Consider the following 19,061-nt stretch of genomic DNA (forward strand, 5'->3'; position numbering starts at 1 on the left):
CATCAGTGGATAGGAGGGCCTAAAGGAATAAAATCCTGGTCTAAGCGGCTAAACCAAGCTGTCCCTAACCATGTGCTTGTGGCGTGTAGGTGTCAAGTGAAAACTTGAGACTGAGCGGTTAAAGTCAAGGTCCAAAGCAAAAAAAAAGAGTGTGCTTAAGAACCCTGGACACCTCTAATTGGGGACTTTAGCAAAGCTAAGTCACAATCTGAAAAGGTTCACCCAATTATGTGTCTGTGGCATTTATGTATCCGGTGGTAATACTGGAAAACAAAGTGCTTAGGGCCACGGCCAAGACTCATAAAGAAGCTGTGTTCAAGAATCATCATACTGAACTAGGAGAGTCAATAACACTATTCAAAATCTGAAGTTCCTATAGATGCCAATCATTCTAAACTTCAATGGATAAAGTGAGATGCTAAAACTATTCAAGAGGCAAAAAGCTATAAGTCCCGCTCATATGATTGAAGCTCTGTTTCACTGATAGTTTGGAATTTATAGTATATTCTCTTCTTTTTCTCCTATTTGATTTTCAGTTTCTTGGGGACAAGCAACAATTTAAGTTTGGTGTTGTGATGAGCGGATAATTTATACGCTTTTTAACATTGTTTTTAGTATGTTTTTAGTAGGATCTAGTTACTTTCAGGGATGTTTTCATTAGTTTTTATGTTAAATTCACATTTCTGGACTTTACTATGAGTTTGTGTGTTTTTCTGTGATTTCAGGTATTTTCTGGCTGAAATTGAGGGACTTGAGCAGAAATCAGATTCAGAGGTTGAAGAAGGACTGCTGATGCTGTTGGATTCTGACCTTCCTGCACTCAAAGTGGATTTTCTGGAGCTACAGAACTAGAAATGGCGCTCTTCCAATTGCATTGGAAAGTAGACATCCAGGGCTTTCCAGAAATATATAATAGTCTATACTTTGGCCAAGAATAGACGACTTAAACTGGCATTCAACGCCAGCTTTCTACCCAAATCTGGCGTCCAGCGCCAGAAAAAGAGCCAAAACTAGAGTTGAACGCCCAAACTGGCACAAAAGCTTGCGTTCAACTCCAAGAAGGACCTCTACACGTGCAACACTCAAAGCTCAGCCCAAGCACACACCAAGTGGGCCCCGGAAGTGGATTTATGCATCAATTACTTACTTTTGTAAACCCTAGTAGCTAGTTTATTATAAATAGGACCTTTTACTATTGTATTAGGTATCTTTGATCAGTTGTATGCTATCTTAGATCACGTTTAAGGGCTGGCCTCTCGGCCATGCCTGGACTCTCACTTATGTATTTTCAACGGTAGAGTTTCTACACTCCATAGATTAAGGTGTGGAGCTCTGCTGTTCCTCAAAGATTAATGCAAAGTACTACTGTTTTCTATTCAATTCATCTTGTTTCGCTTCTAAGATATTCATTCGTACTTCAATCTGAATGTGATGAACGTGACAATCATCATCATTCCCTATGAATGCGTGCCTGACAACCACTTCCGTTCTACCGTCGACTGAATGAGTATCTCTTAGATCTCTTAATTAGAATCTTCGTGGTGTAAGCTAGAATGATGGCGGCATTCAAGAGAATCCGGAAAGTCTAAACCTTGTATGTGGTATTCCGAGTAGGATTCAATGAATGAATGACTGTGACGAGCTCCAAACTCGCGATTGCGGGGCGTTAGTGACAGACGCAAAAGGATAGTAAATCCTATTCCAGCATGATCGAGAACCGACAGATGAATAGCCGTGCCGTGACAGGGTGTGTTGACCATTTTCACTGAGAGGATAAGATGAAGCCATTGACAAGGGTGATGCCTCCATACGATTAACCGTGCCGTGACAGGGCATTTGGATCATTTTCCCGAGAGAAGACCGAAAGTAGCCATTGACAATGGTGATGTATCACATAAAGCCAACCATGGAAAGGAGTAAGACTGATTGGATGAAGATAGCAGGAAAGCAGAAGTTCAGAGGAACGAAAGCATCTCCATTCGCTTATCTGAAATTCTCACCAATGAATTACATAAGTATTTCTATCTCTATTTTATTATATTATTTTCGAAAACTCTATAACCATTTGATATCCGCCTAACTGAGATTTACAAGGTGACCATAGCTTGCTTCATACCGACAATCTCCGTGGGATTCGACCCTTACTCACGTAAGTTATTACTTAGACGACTCAGTGCACTTGCTGGTTAGTTATGCGAAGTTGTGAAGATATGTTTAGACCATGGTTCTGTGCATCCGTTTTTGGTGCCATTGCCAGGGAATCAATTTCGAACAACAATTCACAACCTGAGTAGCAATTTCGCATACCAAGTTTTTGGCGCCGTTGCCGGGGATTGTTTGAGTTTGGACAACTGACGGTTCATCTTGTTGCTCAGATTAGGTAATTTTCTTTTTGTTTTATTTTCAAAAATTTTTCAAAATTCTTTCAAAAATTTTTTCTTGTGTTTTTGAAAAAAAAAATAATGTTTTCAAAACTCAATTTTTCTTCAGAATTTTTAAGAATAAATTCTAGTGTTTCACGAAGCATGCGAAGCCTGGCTGGCTGTAAAGCCATGTCTAAATTCATTTGGACTCAGGCTTGCAATTTGTTATCAAGAGCAAGCTAGTTGTTGTTAATCCACCTGCTGCTGTTCCTGATTTACATGCTAAAGCTTGGCTGGCCATTGGCCATGTCTAGTGTTTTGGACCGGAGCTTTCATTGAAAGCTTGGCTGGCTGATGAGCCATGTCTAATTCCTGGACTGAAGCTTTAGACTAACATGGCAAGATTTCTGGAATTCATATTAAAAATTTTGGAATCCTTATTTTTCTTTTTCATATTAATTTTCGAAAAAAAAATCCAAAAAAATTAGAAAATCATAAAAATAAAAAATATTTCTCTATTTCTTGTTTGAGTCTTGAGTCATGTTATAAGTTTGGTGTCAATTGCATGTGCATCTTGCATTTTTCGAAAATTCTCATGCATTCATAGTGTTCTTCATGATCTTCAAGTTGTTCTTAGTAAGTCTTCTTGTTTGATCTTTGCATTTGCATGTTTTGTGTCTTTTCTTGTTTTTCATATGCATTCTTGACTTCTTAGTGCCTAAGCATTAAAGAATTCTAAGTTTGGTGTCTTGCACGTTTTCTTTGCATTAAAAATTTTTCAAAAACATGTTCTTGGTGTTCATCTTGACATTCATAGCATTCTTGCATGCATTCATTGTTTTGATCTAAAAATTTCATGCATTGCATCATTTTACTTGTTTTTCTCTCTCATTATTAAAAATTTAAAAATCAAAAAAATATCTTTCCCTTTTTCTCTCTTAAAATTTCAAAAATTAGATTTGACTTTTTCAAAAATTTTTAAAAATCTAGTTGTTTTTATGAGTCAAATCAAATTTTCAATTTAAAAATCTCATCTTTTTCAAAATCTTTTTCAAAAATCAAATCTTTTTCAAATTTCTTAGTTATTTTCGAAAATTCCAAAAATATTTTTCTTATTTTTATATCAAATTTTCGAAAATAACATAATCAATTAATGTTTTGATTCAAAAATTTCAAGTTTGTTACTTACTTGTTAAGAAAGATTCAAACTTTAAGTTCTAGAATCATATCTTGTGATTTCTTGTGAATCAAGTCATTAATTGAGATTTTAAAAATCAAATCTTTTTCAAAAACTAATTTCAATCATATCTTTTCAAAAAATATCTTCCTATCTTCTTATCTTTTCAAAATTGATTTTCAAAATTTGTTTCAACTAACTAACTAACTTTTTGTTTGTTTCTTATCTTTTTCAAAACCACCTAACTAACTCTCTCTCTCTCTAATTTTCGAAAATATCTCCCCCCTTTTTTCAAAAATTTCTTTTTAATTAACTAATAATTTTTTTTTTGAATTTTCGAAAAACTACTAACCTTTTTCAAAACTATTTTCGAAAATCACTAACTCTTTTTCAAAAATTATTTTTGAAAATCCTTCTCCCTCATCTCCTTCTATTTATTTATTCATCTACTAACATCTCTTCCTCACATCACCAAAAATCCGAACCCTCTCTCTCTCTGAGTTCATATTTTCTTCTTCTTTTCTTCTACTAACAATAAGGAACCTCTTTACTGTGACATAGAGGATTCCTCTTCTTTTCTTTTTCTCTTCTCTTTCTTATGAGCAGGGATAGAGAAAAAGGAATTCTTGTTGAAGCTGATCCAGAACCTGAAAGGACTCTGAAGAGAAAACTAAGGGAAGCCAAATTACAATAATCCAGAGACAACTTGATTGAAAATTTCGAACAAGTAAAGGAGATGGCAGCCGAACCCAACAACAATGCAAGGAGAATGCTTGGTGACTTTACTGCACCAAATTCCAATTTACATGGAAGAAGCATCTCCATTCCTGCCATTGGAGCAAACAACTTTGAGCTGAAACCTCAATTAGTTTCTCTGATGCAGCAGAACTGCAAGTTTCATGGACTTCCATCTGAAGATCCTTTTCAGTTCTTAACTGAATTCTTGCAGATATGTGATACTGTTAAGACTAATGGAGTAGATCCTGAAGTCTACAGGCTCATGCTTTTCCCATTTGCTGAAAGAGACAGAGCTAGAATATGGTTGGACTCTCAACCTAAAGATAGCCTGAACTCTTGGGATAAGCTGGTCACGGCTTTCTTAGCCAAGTTCTTTCCTCCTCAAAAGCTGAACAAGCTTAGAGTGGATGTTCAAACCTTCAAACAAAAAGATGGTGAATCCCTCTATGAAGCTTGGGAAAGATACAAACAGTTGACCAAAAAGTGTCCTTCTGACATGCTTTCAGAATGGACCATCCTGGATATATTCTATGATGGTTTATCTGAGCTATCAAAGATGTCATTGGATACTTCTGCAGGTGGATCCATTCACCTAAAGAAAATGCCTGCAGAAGCTCAAGAACTCATTGACATGGTTGCAAATAACCAGTTCATGTACACTTTTGAAAGGAATCCTGTGAATAATGGGACGCCTATGAAGAAGGGAGTTCTTGAAGTTGATACTCTGAATGCCATATTGGCTCAGAACAAAATATTGACTCAGCTAGTCAATATGATTTCTCAGAGTCTGAATGGAGTGCAAGCTGCATCCAACAGTACTCAAAAGGCTACTTATGAAGAAGAAGCTTATGATCCTGAGAACCCTGCAATAGCAGAGGTGAATTACTTAGGTGAACCTTATGGAAACACCTATAACTCATCATGGAGAAATCATCCAAATTTCTCATGGAAGGATCAAAAGCCTCAACAAGGCTTTAATAATGGTGGAAGAAACAGGTTTAACAATAATAAACCTTTTCCATCATCCACTCAGCAACAGACAGAGAACTCTGAACAAAACACTTCTAATTTAGCAAACTTAGTCTCTGATCTATCTAAGGCCACTGTGAGTTTCATGAATGAAACAAGGTCTTCCATTAGAAATTTGGAAGCACAAGTAGGCCAGCTGAGTAAAAGGATCACTGAAATCCCTCCTAGTACTCTCCCAAGCAATACAGAAGAGAACCCAAAAAGAGAGTGCAAGGCCATTGACATAAGCAAAATGGCCGAACCCAATGAGGGAGAGGAGGACGTGAATCCCAAGGAGGAAGACCTCCTGGGACGTCCAGTGACCAATAAGGAGCTTCCCTCTGAGGAACCAAAGGAATCTGAGACTCATCTAGAGACCATAGAGATTCCATTGAACCTCCTTATGCCCTTCATGAGCTCTGATGAGTATTCCTCTTCTGAAGAGAATGAGGATGTTACTGAAGAGCAAACCGCCAAGTTTCTTGGTGCAATCATGAAGCTAAATGCCAAATTATTTGGCATTGATACTTGGGAAGTTGAACCTCCCTTGTTCATCAATGAACTAAGTGATCTGGATCAACTGACATTGCCTCAGAAGAGACAGGATCCTGGGAAGTTCATAATACCTTGTACCATAGGCACCATGATCTTTAAGGCTCTGTGTGACCTTGGTTCAGGAATAAACCTCATGCCCCTCTCTTTAATAGAGAAACTGGGAATCTATGGGGTGCAAGCTGCTAAAATCTCATTAGAGATGGCAGACAATTCAAGAAAACAGGCATATGGACAAGTAGAGGACGTGTTAGTAAAGGTTGAAGGCCTTTACATCCCTGCTGATTTCATAGTCCTGGATACTGGAAAGGAAGAGGATGAATCCATCATCCTAGGAAGACCTTTCCAAGCCACAGCAAGAGCTGTGATTGATGTGGATAGAGGAGAATTGATCCTTCAATTGAACAAGGACAACCTTGTGTTTACAACCCAATGATCTCTCTCTGTATCCATGGAGAGGAAGCAGAAAAAGCTTCTCTCAAAGCAGAGTCAACCAAAGCCCCCACAGTCAAACTCTAAGTTTGGTGTTGGGAGGCCACAACCAAACTCTAAGTTTGGTGTTGAACTCCTATATCCAAACTCTAAGTTTGGTGTTGGAGAGTCTCAACAATGCTCTGAACATCTGTGAGGCTCCATGAGAGCCCACTGTCAAGCTATTGACATTAAAGAAGCACTTGTTGGGAGGCAACCCAATTTTTATTTATCTAACTATATTTTTCTTAGTTATATGTCTTTATAGGTTCATGATCATGAGGAGTCACAAAATAAATATAAAAAGTGAAAACGGAATCAAAAACAGCAGAAGAAAAATCACACCCTGGAGGAGCATCTGCCTGGCGTTCAACGCCAGAACAGAGCATGGTTCTGGCGCTGAACACCCAAAATGGGCAGCATCCTGGCGCTGAACGCCCAGAACAAGCATGGTTCTGGCGTTCAACGCCAGAAATGGCAACAAAATGGGTGTTGAACGCCCAAAATGGGCACCAACCTGGCGCTGAACGCACAGAGTTGTGTGCAAAGGCATTTTACATGCCTAATGGGTGCAGGGATGTAAATCCTTGACACCTTAGGATCTGTGGACCCCACAGGATCACCTCAGGATCTGTGGACCCCACAGGATCCCCACCTACCTCCACTCACTTCTTCTCACCACTCTCTTTCACACAACCCCATAAACACTCCTCCCCAAAAACCCTTCACCAATCACCTCAATCTCTCTTCCCCATCACCTCTTCACCACTCACATCCATCCACTCTTCCCCATAAACCTACCTCATAAACTCCACCTACCTTCAAAATTCAAAACCAATTTCCCACCCAAACCCACCCATATGGCCGAAACCTTTCCCCCCTCCCTTCCCTATATAAAGCCCTCCATTCTTCATCAAATTCACACAACACACCCCTCTACACCCTTCTTGGCCGAAACACTTCCCACTCTCCCTCTCCTCCATTTCTTCTTCTTCTATTCTTTCTTTTATTGCTCGAGGGCGAGCAAAATTCTAAGTTTGGTGTGGTAAAAGCATAAGCTTTTTGTTTTTCCATTACCATTGATGGCACCTAAGACCGGAGAATCCTCTAGAAAGGGGAAAGGGAAGACAAAAGCTTCCACATCCGAGTCATGGGAGATGGAAAGGTTCATCTCCAAAGCCCATCAAGACCACTTCTATGATGTTGTGGCCAAGAAGAAGGTGATCCCTGAGGTCCCTTTCAAACTCAAAAGAAATGAGTATCCGGAGATCCGATATGAAATTCAAAGAAGAGGTTGAGAAGTTCTAACAAATCCCATCCAACAAGTCGGCATCCTAATGGTTCAAGAGTTCTATGCCAATGCATGGATCACCAAGAACCATGATCAAAGTAAGAACCCGGATCCAAAGAACTATGTTACAATGGTTCGGGAGAAATACTTAGATTTTAGTCCGGAGAATGTGAGGTTGGCGTTTAACTTGCCCATGATGCAAGGAGATGAACGCCCCTACACTAGAAGGGTCAACTTTAATCAAAGGTTGGACCAAGTCCTTATGGACATATGTGTGGAAGGAGCTCAATGGAAGATTGACTCCAAAGGCAAGCCGGTTCAACTAAGAAGATTGGACCTCAAGCCTGTGGCTAGAGGATGGTTGGAGTTCATTCAATGCTCAATCATTCCCACTAGCAACCGATCTGAAGTTACTGTGGATCGGGCCATCATGATTCATAGCATCATGATTGGAGAGGAAATAGAAGTTCATGAAGTCATCTCTAATGAAATCTACAAAATAGCCGAAAAGTCATCCCCCATGGCAAGGCTAGCTTTTCCTTATCTTATCTGCCATCTATGTTACTCACCTGGAGCTTTCATAGAAGGAGACATTCCTATTAAGGAAGAGAAGCCCATCACTAAGAAAAAGATGGAGCAAGCAAGAGAGCCCATTCATGGAGCTCAAGAGGCGTATGAAGCTCATCACCATGAGATCCCGGAGATGCCTGAAATGCACTTTCCTCCATAAAACTATTGGGAGCAAATCAACACCTCCCTAAGAGAATTGAGTTCCAATATGGGACAACTAAGGGTGGAACATCAAGAGCACTCCATCATGCTTCATGAAATAAGAGAAGATCAAAAAGCAATGAGGGAGGAGCAACAAAGACAAGGAAGAGACATAGAAGAGCTCAAGGACATCATTGGTTCCTCAAGAAGGAAACGCCACCATCACTAAGGTGGATTCATTCCTTGTTCTTCTTTCTCTGTTTTTTGTTTTCTATGTTATGTGCTTATCTATGTTTGTGTCTTCATTACATGATCATTAGTAGTTAGTAACTTTGTCTTAAAGTTATGAATGTCCTATGAATCCATCACCTCTCTTAAATAAAAACTGTTTTAATTCAAAAGAACAAGAAGTACATGAGTTTCGAATTTATCCTTGAACTTAACTTAATTATATTGATGTGGTGACAATGCTTCTTGTTTTCTGAATGTATGCTTGAACAGTGCATATGTCTTTTGAAGTTGTTGTTTAAGAATGTTAAATATGTTGGCTCTTGAAAGAATGATGACTAGGAGACATGTTATTTGATAATCTGAAAAATCATAAAAATGATTCTTGAAGTAAGAAAAAGCAGCAAAGAACAAAGCTTGCAGAAAAAAAAATAGGCAAAAAAAATAAATAGAAAAAAATATATATAGAAAGAAAAAGCAAGCAGAAAAAGCCAAAAGCTCTTAAAACCAAGAGGCAAGAGCAAAAAGCCAATAACCCTTAAAACCAAAAGGCAAGGGCAAATAAAAAGGATCCCAAGGCTTTGAGCATCAGTGGATAGGAGGGCCTAAAGGAATAAAATCCTGGTCTAAGCGGCTAAACCAAGCTGTCCCTAACCATGTGCTTGTGGCGTGTAGGTGTCAAGTGAAAACTTGAGACTGAGCGGTTAAAGTCAAGGTCCAAAGCAAAAAAAAAGAGTGTTCTTAAGAACCCTGGACACCTCTAATTGGGGACTTTAGCAAAGCTAAGTCACAATCTGAAAAGGTTCACCCAATTATGTGTCTGTGGCATTTATGTATCCGGTGGTAATACTGGAAAACAAAGTGCTTAGGGCCACGACCAAGACTCATAAAGAAGCTGTGTTCAAGAATCATCATACTGAACTAGGAGAGTCAATAACACTATTCAAAATCTGAAGTTCCTATAGATGCCAATCATTCTAAACTTCAATGGATAAAGTGAGATGCCAAAACTATTCAAGAGGCAAAAAGCTATAAGTCCCGCTCATATGATTGAAGCTCTGTTTCATTGATAGTTTGGAATTTATAGTATATTCTCTTCTTTTTCTCCTATTTGATTTTCAGTTGCTTGGGGACAAGCAACAATTTAAGTTTGGTGTTGTGATGAGCGAATAATTTATACGCTTTTTGACATTATTTTTAGTATGTTTTTAGTAGGATCTAGTTACTTTCAGGGATGTTTTCATTAGTTTTTATGTTAAATTCACATTTCTGGACTTTACTATGAGTTTGTGTGTTTTTCTGTGATTTCAGGTATTTTCTGGCTGAAATTGAGGGACTTGAGCAGAAATCAGATTCAGAGGTTGAAGAAGGACTGCTGATGCTGTTGGATTCTGACCTCCCTATACTCAAAGTGGATTTTCTGGAGCTACAGAACTAGAAATGGCGCTCTTCCAATTGCATTGGAAAGTAGACATCCAGGGCTTTCCAGAAATATATAATAGTCCATACTTTGGCCAAGAATAGACGACTTAAACTGGCGTTCAACGCCAGCTTTCTACCCAAACTGGCGTCCAGCGCCAGAAAAGGAGCCAAAACTAGAGTTGAACGCCCAAACTGGCACAAAAGCTTGCGTTCAACTCCAAGAAGGACCTCTACACGTGCAACACTCAAAGCTCAGCCCAAGCACACACCAAGTGGGCCCCGGAAGTGGATTTATGCATCAATTACTTACTTTTGTAAACCCTAGTAGCTAGTTTATTATAAATAGGACCTTTTACTATTGTATTAGGTATCTTTGATCAGTTGTATGCTATCTTAGATCACGTTTAAGGGCTGGCCTCTCGGCCATGCCTGGACTCTCACTTATGTATTTTCAACGGTAGAGTTTCTACACTCCATAGATTAAGGTGTGGAGCTCTGCTGTTCCTCAAAGATTAATGCAAAGTACTACTGTTTTCTATTCAATTCATCTTGTTTCGCTTCTAAGATATTCATTCGTACTTCAATCTGAATGTGATGAACGTGACAATCATCATCATTCCCTATGAATGCGTGCCTGACAACCACTTCCGTTCTACCGTCGACTGAATGAGTATCTCTTAGATCTCTTAATTAGAATCTTCGTGGTGTAAGCTAGAATGATGGCGGCATTCAAGAGAATCCGGAAAGTCTAAACCTTGTATGTGGTATTCCGAGTAGGATTCAATGAATGAATGACTGTGACGAGCTCCAAACTCGCGATTGCGGGGCGTTAGTGACAGACGCAAAAGGATAGTAAATCCTATTCCAGCATGATCGAGAACCGACAGATGAATAGCCGTGCCGTGACAGGGTGTGTTGACCATTTTCACTGAGAGGATAAGATGAAGCCATTGACAAGGGTGATGCCTCCATACGATTAACCGTGCCGTGACAGGGCATTTGGATCATTTTCCCGAGAGAAGACCGAAAGTAGCCATTGACAATGGTGATGTATCACATAAAGCCAACCATGGAAAGGAGTAAGACTGATTGGATGAAGATAGCAGGAAAGCAGAAGTTCAGAGGAAGTGCACTTGGACGACCCAGTGCACTTGCTGGTTAGTTATGCGAAGTTGTGAAGATATGTTTAGACCATGGTTCTGTGCATCCGTTTTTGGTGCCATTGCCAGGGAATCAATTTCGAACAACAATTCACAACCTGAGTAGCAATTTTGCATACCAATGCCTTAGCCCTTGTTCTTGCATGTGTATTCTTGGAGATTGATTTATTTTGACTAAGCCATTGCATTCATGTAAATAGGTTGCATATAGATAGATTACATTTAGTTAGTTTGCATTGAATAAATGTTGATACCCTTTGCTTCTTTCTTGATTTTAGCATGAGGACATGCTTAGTTTAAGTGTGGGGAGATTTGATAAACCCCGATTTCGTGGTTTATCTTGGGCTTATTTTAGGAGATTTTATCACCTTTTCCCACATTTATTCAATGAAATAATATGGTTTTGTTATTCTCCCTTGAATTGTGCTTAAGTGTAAAAGCATGCTTTTTAGGCCCTTAAATTGGTGATTTTAACTCACTTTAATTCCATTCGATGCCTTGAAGTGTTTGTTTAGTGATTTCAGGTTCATAAGGCAAGTATTGAATGGATTAAATGATGAGAAAAGCATACAAAGTGGAGAATGCATGAAGAAACAAAGATTGAAAATGCATCGATGGGCGCGCACGCGTACAAGGCGCACACGCGTAGAAGTGATTTTGCATAGAGACGCGCACGCGTACATGCCGCGTACGCGTAGATGAAGAAACAGCCAATTGACGCGCACGCGCACATGGCACGTACACGCCGATACTCACACGTGACCCACTTAAAGGCAAAACGCTGGGGCAATTTCTGAGCTGTCCAAGCCCAAATCCAACTTGTTTCTGAGTGTATTTCATGCATAATTAAAGTCCAAGCAAAGGGGGAGCAATTAGTTAGTCAACATGAGCCTTTAGTGAGTTTTCTAGAGAGAGAAGCTCCCTCTTCTCTCTAGAATTAGGTTAGGATTAGGTTAAATTGTCTTGGATCTTGAATTAATTACTTGATTTCATCTTGTTTCTTTTATAATTTCTCATTTCTACATCTTGTCTTTCTTAGTTGTAATGTTAAATTCTCATTTTGCTATCTTTTATGTTGATGAACATTGTGGATTTAATTTCCTTTTAATGCAAATTTATGTTTCTATATCTCTTTTATGTTTATCTTCATTGATATTGTTGAGTTCTTGCTTGTGTTAGTTATGGGTTTCCTTAATTTTAGCATTTTGTGATGTTTACTTTTATTGCACATTAGGTGTTTAATAGAATACTTTCACTAGTTTTTGAGTAGTTCTCTTGATCCTTGGCCTAGGCTAAAGGGATTGAGTGATCTTGAGTCCATGGGCTTCATTGAATTGGTAATTCTAGAACCCTTGGAGACCAATTTGATAATCATTGACTCTAGCCTATTACTAAGTTAATTAGTAGCTAGATTGGGACTTATGGATAGATGTTGATCAAGCCATTTGATATACTCCAAGCCTAGGAGTAGACATTGCATACTTAAGGCTTTAGTGAGTAGACTTAATGAGCTTGGTTCCTTATAATTATCAATATTTAATTTGTTGACAAGGATGGTGATCTCAATTACCTAAGTTTTAGCCAAGAGTTCTTTATCTTGCTTCCTCTAATCACTTGCTTGATTTACCTTTTCTTGTTCCTCTTATAAACCAAAACCCCCTTGCCCCTTCATAGCCAATAATTGACCACTTCATTGAAATTTCTTGTGAGACGACCTGGAGTCTAAATACTTCGGTTAATTTTTATTGGGGTTTGTACTTGTGACAAAACAAATTTTTTTATTGGGAGGATTGTTTTTTGGTATAGAACTATACTTGCAACGAGAATTCATTTTGTGTGAAATTCTATACCGACGCGACAAAACTCCTACCATCAGTAAGCTGTTCTGAATGATTGCACTGTACTCTTCAGTGAGGAGGACTGTCTCTGCCTCTCTCCAATTCTTCTTATGACTTAAGATGTCCTTCATGAACTTTGCATAAGAAGGTATTTCTTCAAGAGCCTCTGCAAAAGGAATCTTGATCTCTAATGTTCTGAGATATTCCACAAAGCTAGCAAACTGTTTATCCTTTTCCTCTTGACAGAGTTTCTGAGAAAATGGCATCTTAGCCTTGTACTCATCAATCTTGGTTGATGAGGGCTGAATGCCATGTGTGTTAGGAAGGGGGTTACTGGCTTGCTTAGGAGGGTTGTCATCAGTATGTGAATGTCCTCCTATGCTTGGGCATTCAATGCCCTTGTTGCTGCCCCCTTTTTGGCGTTCAACGCCAGGGACACTGCCCTCTGTTAGGCGTTCAACGCCAAAAATACTTCCTCCCTGGGCATTTAAATGCCCAGTCTTTGCCCTTTCCTGGCGTTCAATGCCTGGAGTGATACCTCCCTGGGCATTTGAACGCCCAGTCTCTGCCCTTTCCTGGCGTTCAACGCCAAGAGTGATATCTCCCTGGGCGTTTGAACTTCCAGAGTCATCTTGTGCAGAGACCTGGTTATCCTCTGTGGGCTTTTCGTTCTTATTGTACTGAGGTTGGGTTTTTAATATTTTTCCACTCCTCAGTTGAATAGCTTGGCATTCATCTGTTATCTGCTTAGATAATTGCTGCCTTGTTTGACTCAACTGGGCTTCTACATTTTTGTTAGAAACCTGAGTTTCTCGTAAAGCCTCTTGTAATTCCAGTAATTGCTGGACAAAGGCATGTAGTTGTTGAGTCAATGGGCTATCTTTCTCTGGAGGGTTTGGTTCAGTATATACTGCCTTAACCTCTCCTTTTATAGAAGTCTCAGCAGCTGAGTACAGATGCTGATTAGTGGCAACTGTCTCAATAAGCTCTTGAGCTTCTTTAATGGTCTTTCTCATGTGTATGGAACCACCAGTTGAGTGGTCCAAAGATGCTTTAGCCATGTCTGAAAGTCCATAATAGAAGATGTCTAATTGTACCCATTCTGAAAACATTTCAGTGGGACATTTCGTTAGCATCATCCTGATCATGGGAATTTATGTATCACTAGAAAAATTCTTTCGGCAAGTATACCGAATTGTCGTCAAGTAATAACTCACAAGAGTGAGGTCAAATCCCACAGAGATTAACAAATTAAGCAAGCAATGGTTGATTGATTATTCTAGTTAGACAAACATTAAGGAGAGATAATCAACAAGAAATGTAAATGATATAAAAGTAAAGGAAAGCAATAAAGTGCAAGAAAGTAAATGGCAAGAAAAGTAAAGTGCAACAAAGTAAAGTGCTGGAAAGTAAATAGTTAGAACTAAAAAGGAAAAAGGGGCATTGGAATCAAGAGGTATTGCATTCTCCGGACCAATCATATTCTCATCTCATCTTCAATCATGCAACTCATTGACCTCTTGGTAATCATGAGTGATTGAACTCCAATTTCTTGGTGATTCAATCTCTCAATTCTTGATCAATAGCCAATTCCTTGGTCTAGTTATTCATGAAGAGAGATATAGCTTGGTCCCTAATTATACCACACATTCTCATAGATCTAAATAATGGGTAGATTAAATGTCACAATATCCAACCCAAAACCTAAATCTACTCAAGTGTGAGAAGGAATTTCAAGCATGGTTTCATGTTTCCTCTTCTAAGGTTCCCATGAAACCCAATTTACATTCAACATCTTTTCCAAGATGATTGAATGCTAAACTTGAAGAACGAAATTCCTTCTAGCAAATCAAAGATAGATGAAGAGAAGAAGAAGAAGAAAAATAAATTAATCCATTAAATTGCAATAGAGCTCTCTTTCCCAATGGAAAGAGTTAGTAACAAAAATATTTACAAAGTGATATGGAAGAACATAGAGGAGAAAAGAAGGGTGGAAGGAGGGGTCCGAAGACCCACTCCCCCAATGGAGTGTGTATCCAGAATTTTATATGATTCCCCCACTTGTATGAAACTAAGGCCTTTATATAGGCTCTCCTAAATTACAAACTTAAATAAAATTGAAAGCAAATTACAATGAAATGAAAATGAACTATTCTCGATGCTTCTTATGGTTTTGATTGGTTGACAATTATGGCTTGAATGAGAGTTGGAGTGGGCTTGGTTAGAGGTTGGGGGCTGCAGGAAGACGTTGGCGTGCCACGCCCACTTGAATTTGCTCTTTAGAGTATGACCCACTTTGCAATGATTAATAGATGGAGTTATTTAGACCTCAAATTGAATGTCCACTATAAAGTATTATATATTTTTAGAAAGCCCTAGATGTCATCTTTCTAATGCCACTCGAATCAACTCATTTGGACCTCTGTAGCTCAAGTTATGCCCATTTGAAGGTGAATAGGTCAGTCTGTCAATTACCCCGGCGTGCCACGCCCCTTCTTGGTGTGCCACGCCCCTTGTGTTGTGAAACTGGCATGCCACGCCCATTCTTGGCATGTCACGCCTTCAATGATGCACTAAATCTTTCTCTCTAGCCATTAGAACTGGCGTGCCACGCCCAGGTTTGCAATGCTGAAATAATGGTCTTTTTCACCTCCATATTTAATATCCACTATAGAGTATTATATATCTTTGGAAAGTTCTAGATGTCAGCTTTTCAACCCCACCTAAATCACATTATTTGAACCTCTATAACTCAAGTTATGTTCCTTTGAAGATGAAGAGGTCAGGCTGGTAACTCTACAGGGATGTGTTGTGCTCCTTATGTTTGCGGGGTCAATATCCTCCTCAATTCTTGTGTCTATAGTGGATAAAATCCACTCCATTAAGTACAAAATATACCACGAAATAGTGGTACATCAAATCTCCCCACACTTAAACATTAGCATGTCCTCATGCTAAGCTCAGGAGAAGAAATAAAGGAGTGAAGAGGAATGGTAAAACTTATGAAATGTAACCTATCTATATGAATGTAACTAAATGCAAAAATACTTCTACCTACTTGGTTTAAAGTAAACAAATTCTCTAAAACAAACATAAATCAGATTCTACTAGTTCAAATCACACAATAAAAGACAAGTAAACTTGTAAGAAGATAGCTCATGAAAGCAGGGAACATAGAATCAAGTGTTGAACCCTCACTGGTAGTGTATATGCACTCTAATCGCTCAAGTGTCTAGGGTTAATTCACTCTACTCTTCTCTAATCATGCTTTCTAAACTTTGTTCTTCATCTAACTAATCAACAAATATTTAGTATACCAATGCAAACATCATGATGTCTTTTCAAGGTTGTAATGGGGCTAAGGTAAGGGTGAGGATTTATGTATGGCCAAGTGAGCTATAATATGAATCTTTGACTAACCTAAGCTCTCACCTAACATACACGCACACTCTATATGTAACTCTAAAATCATGCCTAGCTACCCAAAAGTCCCACTTTTGCATCACATACTCATGTATCAACTTTTCTTTAATTTTATCAGATATGCATTGATCTTTTATTAAACTTAACACTGGGGTAATTTTGTTCCCTTATTTATTTATTTATTTATTTGAATATTTTTGGTTTTTTTATTAAAAATATAAAAGTAAGCATAACATATCAATGCATATGGATTTTTAATTTTTCTGGTCTCACATGAGTAGGTACCCAAATTCCCAATATTTTATCAATGAAACACTGTACACTTTCATCAACTCAAGTTCCCACAGTTTTCCACACTTAATTGACACACAATCTCTATCTTAAGCTAACCAAAGATTTAATTGGGGTAATTAATTATTTTTTCGCTTAAGGCTAGTGATGTGGTTAAATATAGAACAAATGGGGGTTAAAAGGCTCAAGGTGGCAAACAAAGGCCATTGAAAGAGTAGGCTATTTGGGATAAGTGAGCTAATAACAAATGATGGCCTCAATCATATGCAAGCATGTAAATACACTAAACAATGGATATATAGAATGGAACAAAATATAAATTGCAGTCATAGAGAAGAAAACACACAAGAATAAAATATTATGGTTAAATAATATAACCATGTAATTAAGCTCAAATCTCACAGGTTGTGTGTTCTTAGCTATAATTCATGTTCCAATTTACAATCTTCAAACAAGTTTAACACAAATTTTCAATTTAAATTAGTGAAATACTATAAAAAGGGGTCTTGAAAAGAAATTTATTACTTCAACCAAGTAGTGGTAGAAGAACATGCACAAAATCAACAAACATGCACTCAAACATGCAAATGCAACAACTAATTTAACATAGAAAATTAAACATTGGCGTTGAAATAGGAACTAACTAACCCACGGAAGTCAGTATCGACCTCCCCACACTTAAAGATTGCACCATCCTTGGTGCATGCTAAGATGTGCAAGTGGACGGGTTGATCCAACTGAGACTTTTCTCCAAAGATTGTGCAGATGGACTTGTCTATCGCCCCATGTAAAAATTTTCCATTTCCCTTCCTGGTGGCCATCCTGAAAGAAGAGGAAAAGAAGAAAAGTAACCCATAAATAAAGATAAGAAAACAAATAAAATATGGGTGGGTTAATGCCAAACAACGAGAGTCTCAAGTACATGGTAGCTACAACATGCAAGTGAGAGACAGTAGAAGCACATGGCATATCGATAGTGCAAAATTGCGACAATGGGGAAGAGATAGTAGGTAATGAAAGACAATATAACTTCATGTCAATGCAAAAGAAGTACAGGTATCATAAAAGATTGCCATTGACAGATAATTAATATCACCCAACAATGTAAAACAAGTCACGAAGCACCAACATAATGCAAGAAAAGATGTAACAGTTGAATAAGAACATTTAACACCAATGGTGAAATAATAACTTAGAGAAGAAAATAAAAATATGCAAAAAATTAAAATACAATGAATGAAAGTATGCAAATAAATTAAGTAAAATAGAATGAAAGTGAAGAAGGATGAGAAGTTAAAGAGATGAAGAAGAAGAAAGTAAGAAAGGAGGAAGAAGGAAGGAGAAAGGAGAGAAGAAAGAAGTAAGAATTTAAAAATAGGGTGTGACGCGCACGCGTGCATCACGCGTACGTGTGAAAACTGAGTTGGCCCTTTTACGTGTAAGCGTCGCCCACGCGTACGCGTGGGTGGTCTGAAAGCGAAAGGATGCGCACGCGTCAGGGACGCGCATGCGTCAGGGACGCGTACGCGTGGGGTGATTTTGTGCTTCTAGCACAGTTCTAGCGCGAGGGCAGCACAACTCTTGGGTCAATCACCCATATACGCCGATTGCCATATCCACGCGTGCTCGTTAGCGACGCGTACGCGTGGTTTGCTAAGGTTGCAAGTGACGCGCACGCGTGATATACGCATACGCGTGGGTCAAATTGTGTGCAGAGCACACCAGCCGCACGATTCCATCACAACTTTCTGTTCGTTGGATGGGATCGCAAAATTTGGAATCGACACCCACGCGTGGCCTACGCGCAAGCGTGGGTTGCCCCTTTTTTTTTTAATATGCAGAATGCAAAATGAAGAATGCAGATGACTATTCAGAAATTATGAATGAACACTAATAAAAATAAAATAAAATAAAACTAAGGATAAAATTGAAAGATCATACCATGGTGAGTTGTCTCCCACCTAGCACTTTTAGTTAAAGTCCTTAAGTTGGACATTTGGTGAGCTCCTTGTCATGGTGGCTTGTGCTTGAACTCATCCAGGAATCCCCACCAGTGTTTGTAATTATAATAGCCTCCGGGATCCCACACTAGTTGCATAAATCCTTCAAGCAAGTTAATGTTAGTGACAAGGCCCCAAGAGTGTTAATTGCTATAATGAATTACGGGGTCCCAAACCTTTCTTTTTCACCCGTCTTCTTGTTGATCATCATTTTTTCACTTGGGTGGTGAGCAATCGGATTTCTCACTGAGACATCAAACAACTTCCTAGACCCATTCAATTGAGAATTATACCAACCCTTGTACTTCAATTTGGAGCATGCAACCATATTGAACCTTGCATGACAATTCCTACCATTAACCATCTCCCTCTTACTCTTAAAGCCACA

General features: G+C 38.7%; 1 non-coding gene across 1 annotated transcript; it reads right to left on the reverse strand.

Moving 5' to 3' along the window:
• Nucleotides 1-4,672: 4,672 nt before the first annotated feature.
• On the reverse strand, nt 4,673-4,780 carry LOC148562307 (small nucleolar RNA R71). Its single transcript, XR_015887112.1, has one exon. It is a non-coding gene; the product is annotated as a small nucleolar RNA R71 (small nucleolar RNA).
• Between the last annotated feature and the right edge of the window lie 14,281 nt (nt 4,781-19,061).

This window comes from Arachis ipaensis, chromosome B6 (assembly GCF_059453495.1).
Source record: "Arachis ipaensis isolate K30076 ecotype BB chromosome B6, ASM5945349v1, whole genome shotgun sequence".
NCBI classification, from domain to species: domain Eukaryota; kingdom Viridiplantae; phylum Streptophyta; class Magnoliopsida; order Fabales; family Fabaceae; genus Arachis; species Arachis ipaensis.